The following is a 10461-nucleotide window of genomic DNA, read 5'->3' on the forward strand; positions in this document are numbered from 1 at the left end:
TTACCAAGACGTGAGAGAGAGAGAGAGAGAGAGAGAGAGAGAATATTTTTCAAAGTACGCATGTAACATTATATCCATCGGATTTTGAACGATGGCGTAAAATGTGCGCGTATTTGCGGGAGATCAATAACGTATACGCGTTCGCGGATCAATCGTGCGGACTGTAAGACGGGCGGAAATTAATTAACCAGATTCGCTATGAATTTCAGGCTTAATATCGTAAGACGAGCGTGGGTAATCGCGCCTCTCCAATTTTACATCGAATTAATTGACGCCGTTATGCCGTAACCTTCGCGCTTCTCGACTCGCGGTCTGCACTTTTGCACGTTTGGTCGCGCGAGGACGAGATGTTTTCAAGGTATTTTTAAGACGTTTTAAGATCCGCATATGTCGTCGCGTATCTCATTTTGAATAACGGTCAAACGCACTTCGATTTTACGGTGTAACAAGGAAACGTTTGCGTACGTCCGCCTTCGAATTCGATGAACTTGAGACGTGTTATCTTGAATAACGTGGATGATAAAAGATGTTTTATTAGTATTTTATCGCGTGTTAAAGAGTTGAAACGAACTCTAGAGGCTAAATCGACATTTTTATTTTTACGCGAATATTGTTAAAATCTCGAGATGTAAAAGAGTATTTTTAAGTATGGCTTTATATGTTTAATGCATTTCTTTCTCGATCCCTGTGTTTAGATTTTTCAAAAATATTATATTTTTCAAGATAGCCGCAATCTTTTATTTTCGATATTACGAAGTAAAAATAAAAATCAGTCGAGCGTTTTTTATTTTTTATAATGCAATAAAGTTTAAATGTTAAATATCATTTTTTTATATTTTATATTATTTTATATCTAAAATGCTTTAATAATATTATTTTTAGAATAAAATATTTTAAATTATTTTATAACAATTTCAAGTTTTTAATATATAATTAAGCGTTTATGGAAAGATATTCAGATTTTGAGTTATAATATATCTAAATTAAAAGTGAACATTTGCAAACGTTTTCTTGAAACCTAGATAACGTGCATATGCACTGTGTTTTTTTCATTGCATTAGATAATAAATAGACGACTAATTCGTAACGATAAGCAAATGATTGATTCTTAGCAACTTATCTTTGAAAATCTTCCGCAAAATTCAACCTAATTAGTACTATACGTTATCACGTAAATTTTCCCTTTAATTATCCCTTTTTAATTATTCCCTTTTTAATTATCGGATATTTAATAATATATTTCAAGCAATAAAAGAAGACAAATAATAGTTAACTCGCCTTTGATACATACTCGTAGATAACCGTAATATAATAACTGGTTTGCTATGTAAGAAAATAATTCAGCATGACTAATTTGATGCAAAGCATTCTTTTATGATAAACTGGTCTTGTTTCTTTCGCGATAGAAAAGATATATGTAGTGATTTTTGATATCGATATATATATATATATTTTTATATTTAATTATTATAAATATATTAAACGAGTTTCCTTGAACATAAAAGAACATTAACGTAAAAAAAAACACTGCTTAAATTAATTTAATCCATACATACGTTATCGGCATCGCAAAATTTTCTCGCCCATGAACATGAGAAAATTGAAATTAATACTTGTGATAAAAACCGTCGAGACAATTACCTCGAGCTATTTAAACACTGAAATTGTGGATTACGTTTCCATTATTTCGAAAGTTTCCAGAACCATGGAGATACGCGGAGTGTTGCATTTCCTATCCCGCGTCTCTCCCATGATGGCTGACAACGTCTCACCCCACCCCACTCTCTCTCTCTCTCTCTCTCTCTCACACACACACACAAAAGCGACGGGTCCAGAAGGACAAGCCTAGTCTAACCTAAGCTTACCCTTACTTAAGCTCCCTTTTGCACTTGGCGGCCATGTTGCTCCGAGGGTTGGGCCACCAAAACGACGGCGACTCATTGGCCGCGAAAGATGGGAAAGAGAAAGAGAACGAGAGAAAGAGAGAGAAAGACATCTTCGCCATTTCCGTCTTGCTTCGTCTCGCTATGTATCTCTCAACTCATCTCCCTTCCTTCCGTTCGACGCTCTCTTCATCCAACATCCCCTATGGCGCGTTTCTCCGTCCTTTATCCAGGTCTCGCTCCGAATTGACGTCTTCGTCCGTCTCGTTCTAAATTCCGTTCCTGTCCTTTTTACCTTCCCTTGTTCCTTCCTCCGCGACGACCCGCAAATTCCGCCGCACTATCTCGCCGCGCGTCACGGTAAAGTTAGGTTTATTTTTTATTATGCCTCATGTTTGTCGGACATGTTCAGAGACATCGACCATACGACTCTTTGCGTTCCTATCTTGGGGCTAGGTGAAATTTATTTTGCAAGTTCGATGTTTTAGATATCGTTACGACATTCGCGAGAGAAAAGTATTGCATTTGTCGCACAATATTTCGTTCATGTGAAAGAGAAGTCTCGAATTATTACTCTTTGCATATTCCACATATTTACATAGTATATCAAGATTTTATGCAACTTTAATTATTTAAATGCGCGATAATGCGTCTTAAGTGTGCTTGTAATTTTCATTCATACTATGCAGTCAATTACGTTTAATGTCTGCGACAATATTTTTTTCAATCACAGTTGTTTATGACATTATCAATCATTTTATTATAAAGAGAATAGGAAACAAAATTGATATTTTATCTAATTTGATTCGACAGTTTTACTGTACATAAAATTTTTTAAATATCTCTCTACTTCAGTGGATAATTATCAGTATTTTCAGTAAAAAAAAACAGTAAAAGTTTATATAATAAAAAATTAAGCATCATATTTCGTAAAATATATAAGTTCTTAAATTATCATATTTATTTATTAATGTAAAAAGTTTGCAACATTAATCTGGCAGTAAAGTAGATGCATCAAATTAACCTTCCCTAATCTTACAGTATTTTATATAAAATGTAGAATAAACGTTAAAATTGAAAAATATGTTAGGTGACACTTTATTTCTTTATTTCTTTTTTTATCATCATTAATTAATTCAATTACAGCGTAGAAGAACGGATTGTAAAAAAAGTAAAAAAAAACCACTTTGCAATATAATAAAAAGATTAAGCGATATACAGAAATGATATAGAAACGATCATTTTTTGGAATTTCTGGAAAGCTTCTATTATATATACATAAGAATTTAGAGAATCCACTTTATAAGCCCATGCAATAAAATAATCAACTTACCTGCTAGCGTAATTTCTTTCCAAGTCGCACCTTGAAATACCTTATTTATACTTGTATGAACTCGTTCGTTGACTGATGAAAACTGAGTGATGTTTAGCTTATGCTAAAAAAGTGAAATTTTCACCCCACCAGTTAGCTCACCCTTTTCCCAGAATTTCTTCTATTTCTATCGTATTCGGCCGCTTTCTCTAACCCTTTCGCCGATTTCAAGCGCCCGACTTGTCAAAGATCCAGTTCACCTCTGTTTCGGATTATATCTTTTTAGCCCTTTTTAACCCTTTTTATGAGTGCTTTAAAAGAGAAAGTCTGTTTCATAAGTTTGTTTCTATACAATAAAAAACTCGAAGAAAGGTTTATCTTGAAAGGGTTATTCTCTTCAAAAGAATAACTTATTTCTTATTTATCTGGATGAAAATTTATTAGTAAATCTTATATTTTACAATTGATTTATAGTACATAGTATATGAAGCTAATTTTTAACTTTATATTTATTTATTTTTTTTTATTTTTTATTTTTGCATCCAATAAATAATTTATATCTGTTTTTTTTTCGTGTATATATCCCGTATGTAAAAAATGGGTATTATACTTATTGTTTTTACATTCACAGACATGATTTAGATAATGTTTTATTATCATGAGTATTTTTTGTGATTAGGACGTCTAATGATATTTAGTATCTTGAAAGCAGAAAAAAAGACGTTTAAATTTGTTCCTACAGTGATTTTTTATGTAAACGGATCATACAAGTTTTATGAATTCATTATTCTTTTAGCAAATCGATTAAAAATTAAATGATTAGATTCTAGAAAAAAAGATAAAATATTGAAAAAAGTATTAAATTTATTAAATTTACGTATGTAAGAATAAAAATGAAGAAATTGAAGAATATTTTTGATTATTTTTATTTAACTAAAAATTGAATGAAAATTATAAAACGAAGAATATTTTATCATTTAAAACGATTATTGAATGTTGTTTGAGTTCTTTAAACCCGTTTCATTTCAAAATGATCAGAACGTTTACCTTTCCATTTCTATTTCTATCTCTTTCTATTTATTGAAATAAGACTGTTTATCTATTTCTAATTTATATTAAGAAGAAAATTTTGTTATGCTACTTTTGTTTAAAATGGATTTTACAGTTAAAAAGTGGACAGCGAGTATGTGAAAGTTATTTAATTCAAATATTATGTAAATATTAAGATAATTTTGAAATATATATATAACATTAATTTAAAAAAATATATATATATATATATATATATATATATATATATATATACCTATGTAAAGTACATTGTGTAATAAATCTATATGTCTCGTTTGAAAAAAAGCAAAATAAGATATTGAAAATCTAAAATTCTTTATGTATTTTCTTTAATTCAGTGCAAAAATGTGTATGTACACAAGACATATATATATATATATATTCTTATATACAAACTCATACAAGCGCATACCTCAATTTTTATTTATTTAAATAAAATGTATATTATAATCATGAATTTGCTTAATTAAAAAAGCATCAATTAAAAAAGGGGGAAACTTATTCAAGATATTATGTCGCAATTTATTAAGCATTTTGTCTACACGAGTATATTTATATATTGTATTTATAATGATATTCAACAGGGATATATAAAAGTAACTAATACTCAATAATTGTCAATATAACAAAGTTTAATGTTTACGTGTATAATATAAAGCATAATCTTTATTCTATAAAGTATTTAAGTTATTAGCATTATATTTTTATAATTTGATCAAAAAAAATGCGTTATTTATCATTGAAATATAATTGAAGCTTTTGTAGACTAAGAGAAAGATTCATATCTGTATCGCACGCGTGTCTAGATAATATTGTAAATATTTAATCTAAACTAATATTATAAACACAATTGTTAGAATTAAAAAAAATATCTTAAACATTTTTAGATATTTTTCTATTGATATACTTTCTTTTTCTTTTTGTCAATTCTTGTAATGATGTATGTATGTAACATTGAACTTTAATATATGTATTAAATATATCTAATATAAGTAAAGGATATTATATCTGTCAGATAGATAGTTTCTAACATATGTTAAATTAATAAAATATCTCTCTTTGCTCTATTATTTCTATTTCTATGTATATGAATTATTCTCTATATTCTTAAGATTCTATATTTTGTAGCATGAAGACTATTGATATTTGGGAAATTCCGCCGATGAAGAAAACCAGCGTTGTTCGGTGTAGCCTCCTGTTACGTATACTGAAGGTATACCGGACAGGAATACACTCAGGATACATTCAGTATACGTACAGGGGGTTTCACATTCCTCATCAGATATCACCTCGCCCCTGCCGAGGATGCCAAGGTTGATAAGATCGACGGCTGTCTGGCATTGCGTATAGTAGTCTATCGTTACATCTTCGGGAACTGCTGGTACGATGCGACAGATGACGTCGATCGTTAATATTTTCTTGAACCTGAGGTAAAATTTTGATTAATTCTTCTAATTAAATTTATACGCGCATAAAGAAATATTTAATATTGTCCATGTGATTACACACATTCGTCTCTCACCGCAATCCTGATCGCGGACAAGGCCTAATTCATAAAATATTAGGCGTAGGCTGGCATAAAATGCTTCTCATCAAACGTTGTTGACTCGTGATAAGGTCGAGATGTAAAGTGGTCTTGCGACAATCCGATTGAAATGATCGCTTAAAGAGCACCTCTTAAAGTGTCAAGAGTCTGCACGCGTTTCACTTTTCATGGCGATGTCTCGAGTTTACCTATGGAAACACATAAATAACACTCGAGTTATTAATGGATATTGGAAGCTGGACGGTAAGAGAGGTCGACTTAAAGATTTAATCTCAGAAATGAGCGGGGACGATAGATCGAAGATTTATTTAACGCGTTCTTAAAAGGATTCTGTGCCAGCGAAATATAAAAGAGAAAAGAAGACGGTGACTAATCGGTCATAAAATCTTCCGCAACCTATACGATGGAACCATAATAATTCCCGAAAAGCTGCGGAACTCGGAAGCCCAGCATGCCGGGATGTCGGACCGGTTGCCTGCAGTTTGGGCTACATCAAAACGTAAGGCATCTCGCGTGACAATCGATCAATATCCATCTACGTAGCATAAGCATGCATCGTACATTGCATATATTTACGCGCGATCGCATTGTAATACAATATAGAAATATTGTTAGCCTAGAAAAAAGAAATTGGTAAATATACTGACCTGATTGATGTTATTGTTACGTTTTCGCTCTCATTTCCGCCCGCATCTCTTTCTCTTATCTGTCGTCTGGCAAATTTGTCCGGGCATCATCATCGTAGATTCTTATTCGAGCAGCCAACTGAAATCAACCGATATGTGAAATCTGACGTAGGATCCTTCTGAGATATATGTCGAACACCGGCACACTGACGGCTTCGAAAGGCAATTCAGGGGTTGTTAATCACAGAAGGCACTCCGATTCCGTCCTCACGACGTACGAGAATGACAGCTCCGCTCGGTCTACATGCTACGAGTGACGTTCACAGCGGATGCGCTCGGTCCCTTTCGTTCGCCGAGTCGTGGACAAGAGCGCTCGATGCATCGAGGAGAAAGAGAGACGGAATGATCGGGCGAGACGGAAATGGGGGAGGACGCGGGAGCGAGGAACGGATAGAACGAAAAAGAATGCGCGGCCGCGGGGAACGAAAATCGTCAAGAGGAGAGACGCGGGAAGAAGAGAGAGAGAGAGAGAGAGAGACTATCAGTGACGTGTACCGTCCATACGTCAGACGTTGGAGCGAGACGCGGGAGCGAAGCTATGCAGTTGGATTAGGCGTCGAGACGATCTCTCATGACGCGTCCTGCGTCGATAACTGTCAGCGTCGCGGCGTTTCCACGTCTTCACTCACGAGAATCCTGGATGTCTTCGTCTTCTTCGTGGTGCTCCTCGCGGTGATGCTTCGTCCAAGAACGCGTTATGAAGAAGCGGCTTCCTCTGACGACAGTGGTTGGCCGACGACGTCGTCAGGAGAGAGCAGCGCCGGGTTCGACCTCGCGACGCCGACGCCATGCGGCGTCGCTCTGCGCCCGGCTGCGTCCAGGGACGAGCCACGTCAACGTTGTGTGGGTTTTCACCACCGCACACACGAATGCATGTACTCTTTGGATGCACGGGGGGTATATAAAGTCGGGGTGGATATATAGGGGCGACCGGGAGGGGCGGCTCTTGATAACGCGCAGGGTCGACCAACCCCTCTCACTCCGTCTCTCTTCCACCTTTTTGTCTCTACCTTTCTCCCTCTGCTAAGCTTCCTCTCCTCGTCTTTCCCGCAAATACAATTTCTCTTTCTCTCTATCTCATAGCTACTCTATCTATTCTTTCTCTCTTTCTCTTTCATCCTTATTGTCCCTGTTCCTTCGTCACCTACTGCTTCTCTCCAGATTGTTCCATCCTTTTTGTTCTTATCAGGATCGATCAATTCCTTTCTGTTATTCGCTCATTTACTCTGTTTGTCTCTTGTGCTCTCCTCCACTCTACGGTTACCATCCATTTTTCTCCCGCAAAAGTTTTCCTCTTTACCTTTCTTTGTCTCCGTCTATTATATATATATATTTATCTCTTTCTCTCTTTGACTGCCTTCTCATATTATATTCTCTCTGTTTTTCTCGACGTTTAGTTTTGCCGCTATCGCCCTTCCTTCGAAGCGAGCTGGCGTCGATTTGATTTCACCGCGTCTCTGTGTGCGATATCGTCTCGCTCCATGGTTCCCCCACCACTCGCTGATTTTTTGCATGTGACAGCGAGCGTGAGCTTTATGCAACTCCCCATGGATCGAGAGAACATGGTGTTGCCTGGCGCCACCAGACGGCATTCACATAGAAACTCCTTGCCCCTGAATCGTGACGTTTTTATTGGGCGACGCTCTCTTTCGTAAAAGAGAGAAGGCACAAATGGTGTGTATGCGCGATCTTTCTCCTGCACTTTTGTCTCATCTCCTCTTTCTTTCTTCCTTTCTCCTTCGCGATAGTCTCTTCAGTCTTATTCTTTGTCCAGTGTGCAGGTAAGGTTACGACCTCGCTCATGAGTTTGCTATAAACCATATGTGATGGCGAAAATTATTAATTCGAAGAGCAGTTTGTCCGTGCATCGTAAATTTTGAGATGGGATGGTCGCGTGCGTCGAGTCAAATCTGCAACATTTAAAAATCGGTGAGTCAGATTTTTACAATCTTCTGTTCAAACAGACGTTTCATTATTAGAATTAATTAATATAGAGTTTAAAACACATAATATGTGATATTAATATATAATGTAATAATTGCATGAAGGAATAGAAATCCTCGCTTTTAATATTCTGTAGCTTGGAGATTTATTGTTTTGACGGCATCAGAGAAATTCGAGAATAAATTTAATTACGCGAATGGGAAGAAGTGTACGTCATATCAATAATTTGGAAAAAAAATTTCGATTATATTTTAATTAAGTTTTGTTCAATTCAATCTGAGTTTCTTCAAACTTCGATTATATTGACCTTCGTACAGAATACCTTGCTGGATGCTGCCATCTGCACGACACTATCCAAAACACTTGTTTACGAACAAGTCTCTTCTACGTCACACATGTAAACATATACACAAGCGGCACGCAGCATGCATACATATGTAGTTAGATCAGTAATATAAGCGTGATGTGTCCGAGGAAAATTTAGTTGGAGGAACAAAGTGATTCAATGATAATTTTTAATTTTTCTTGCTTTCTTTTTAATTTATTCGTTTTTCATTCACAATGTATGATTTTTTCATTTATAATGTATAATTGTTTTATTCATTATTAATATAGATTAATAAAATCATCTTGATTTCTTTAGAAATTTTTTATTATTAACATTTCTATTTTTTTCGTGATTTAGAAAAGTGATCTTATTCATTTAAAACATCAAAAGACAAATGATAAAAAAATAACAGAAGAGATCAATAACATTTTAACATTTTATATTTTTTATCGTCATATGGCTGAGTATTTTAATGTAAATGTAGCCAGTTCCGCTTTTTAAAATTTATTACAATTAATTTTTCTATTAATTTGTTATAATGTGTATTTGCAGATGCTAAGTTTTAGAATTTTGATATACTATAAAAAGATACTTATTTTTTTATTATATTAATCTTATATGTGTATACCTCATATATCTTTTTTCGGATTCTTATATAACTACATTTTTATATATTATTTTTAAAATAATACATCGATTGACATACATATTTATCGACATATATGTATAAATCTTATTAATTTTAATGAAATTTCCAAACATGAAATCAAAGTGTATCGATTCACGAGTATTATTGGATGGTATAATTATTTTCTTTTAATTTCTTTGTCCTACTAAGTTCATACTTCTGATTCTACGCCACTGTACATCTCGCGACTGAGATCCTAATATATTCAAAGGAATTCCGTGGTATCTAGTTAAGCGATACCGCATAAAGAAGCACGACCGTAGGACGCCACCATGAAAATCCGAACTTAATCGTCCGGATCCCGTGAAAAAAAAAAAAGAGAAACGAGAGCGAGGCCACCGACAGAAAACTCGATCCTCCTTCGAGGCTTTAGCGTGGGGCTTTTGGGAGCCGATGCAGTCATAAGCAACGTAGGTGCACTAAAATCGGTGGCAATAACTTCGCACGCATCTCTCGGTAAACCGTCGTAAAACTGGAGAGCGCGAGAAGTAGGATACGTGAAGACATAGGAAAGAGAGGAGAGGGGAGGGGGCGCGAAAAGAATAATAGGCAAGAGGATGTGTATAAACGTAGAGTTTGATAATTCTAACAATGACCATCTCATGCGGCCTGCGATCATAAGGGATTCTCTGGAAGGATCATTCAGGGTGGCTAGGAGCAGTTAATCCATAAAGTAATACACATTTGATCCATATGATCCGTAGCTTTTCTAATCGCGATATAAGAGGGATTATTACGCAATTACTGCGCCCGGATCTGTGTTCTTTTCTATATGACAAATAGTAAAGTCAATTAGTATATCCGAATGTCAGTATTTATATCGTATACTTGCGTCTATTTGGTAAAATATATATATATATATATATATATATATATATATATATATAATATGTAATTAATTAATTTCATAAATAAAATTATAATTAAAAAAATATATATAATATATACGATATTCTCTTGATTATAATGTGTGTGTGAAGGAAATCGTAAATGAGAAGTCAAT

At 34.5% G+C, this 10461-nt stretch overlaps 1 pseudogene; it reads left to right on the forward strand.

Annotated features, from left to right (window-relative positions):
• Positions 1-5395: 5395 nt before the first annotated feature.
• On the forward strand, positions 5396-9404 carry LOC126849336 (uncharacterized; annotated as a pseudogene).
• The last annotated feature ends 1057 nt before the right edge of the window (positions 9405-10461 follow it).

The sequence above is a fragment of the Cataglyphis hispanica genome, chromosome 4 (assembly GCF_021464435.1).
Source record: "Cataglyphis hispanica isolate Lineage 1 chromosome 4, ULB_Chis1_1.0, whole genome shotgun sequence".
Classification (NCBI taxonomy): Eukaryota; Metazoa; Arthropoda; class Insecta; order Hymenoptera; family Formicidae; genus Cataglyphis; species Cataglyphis hispanica.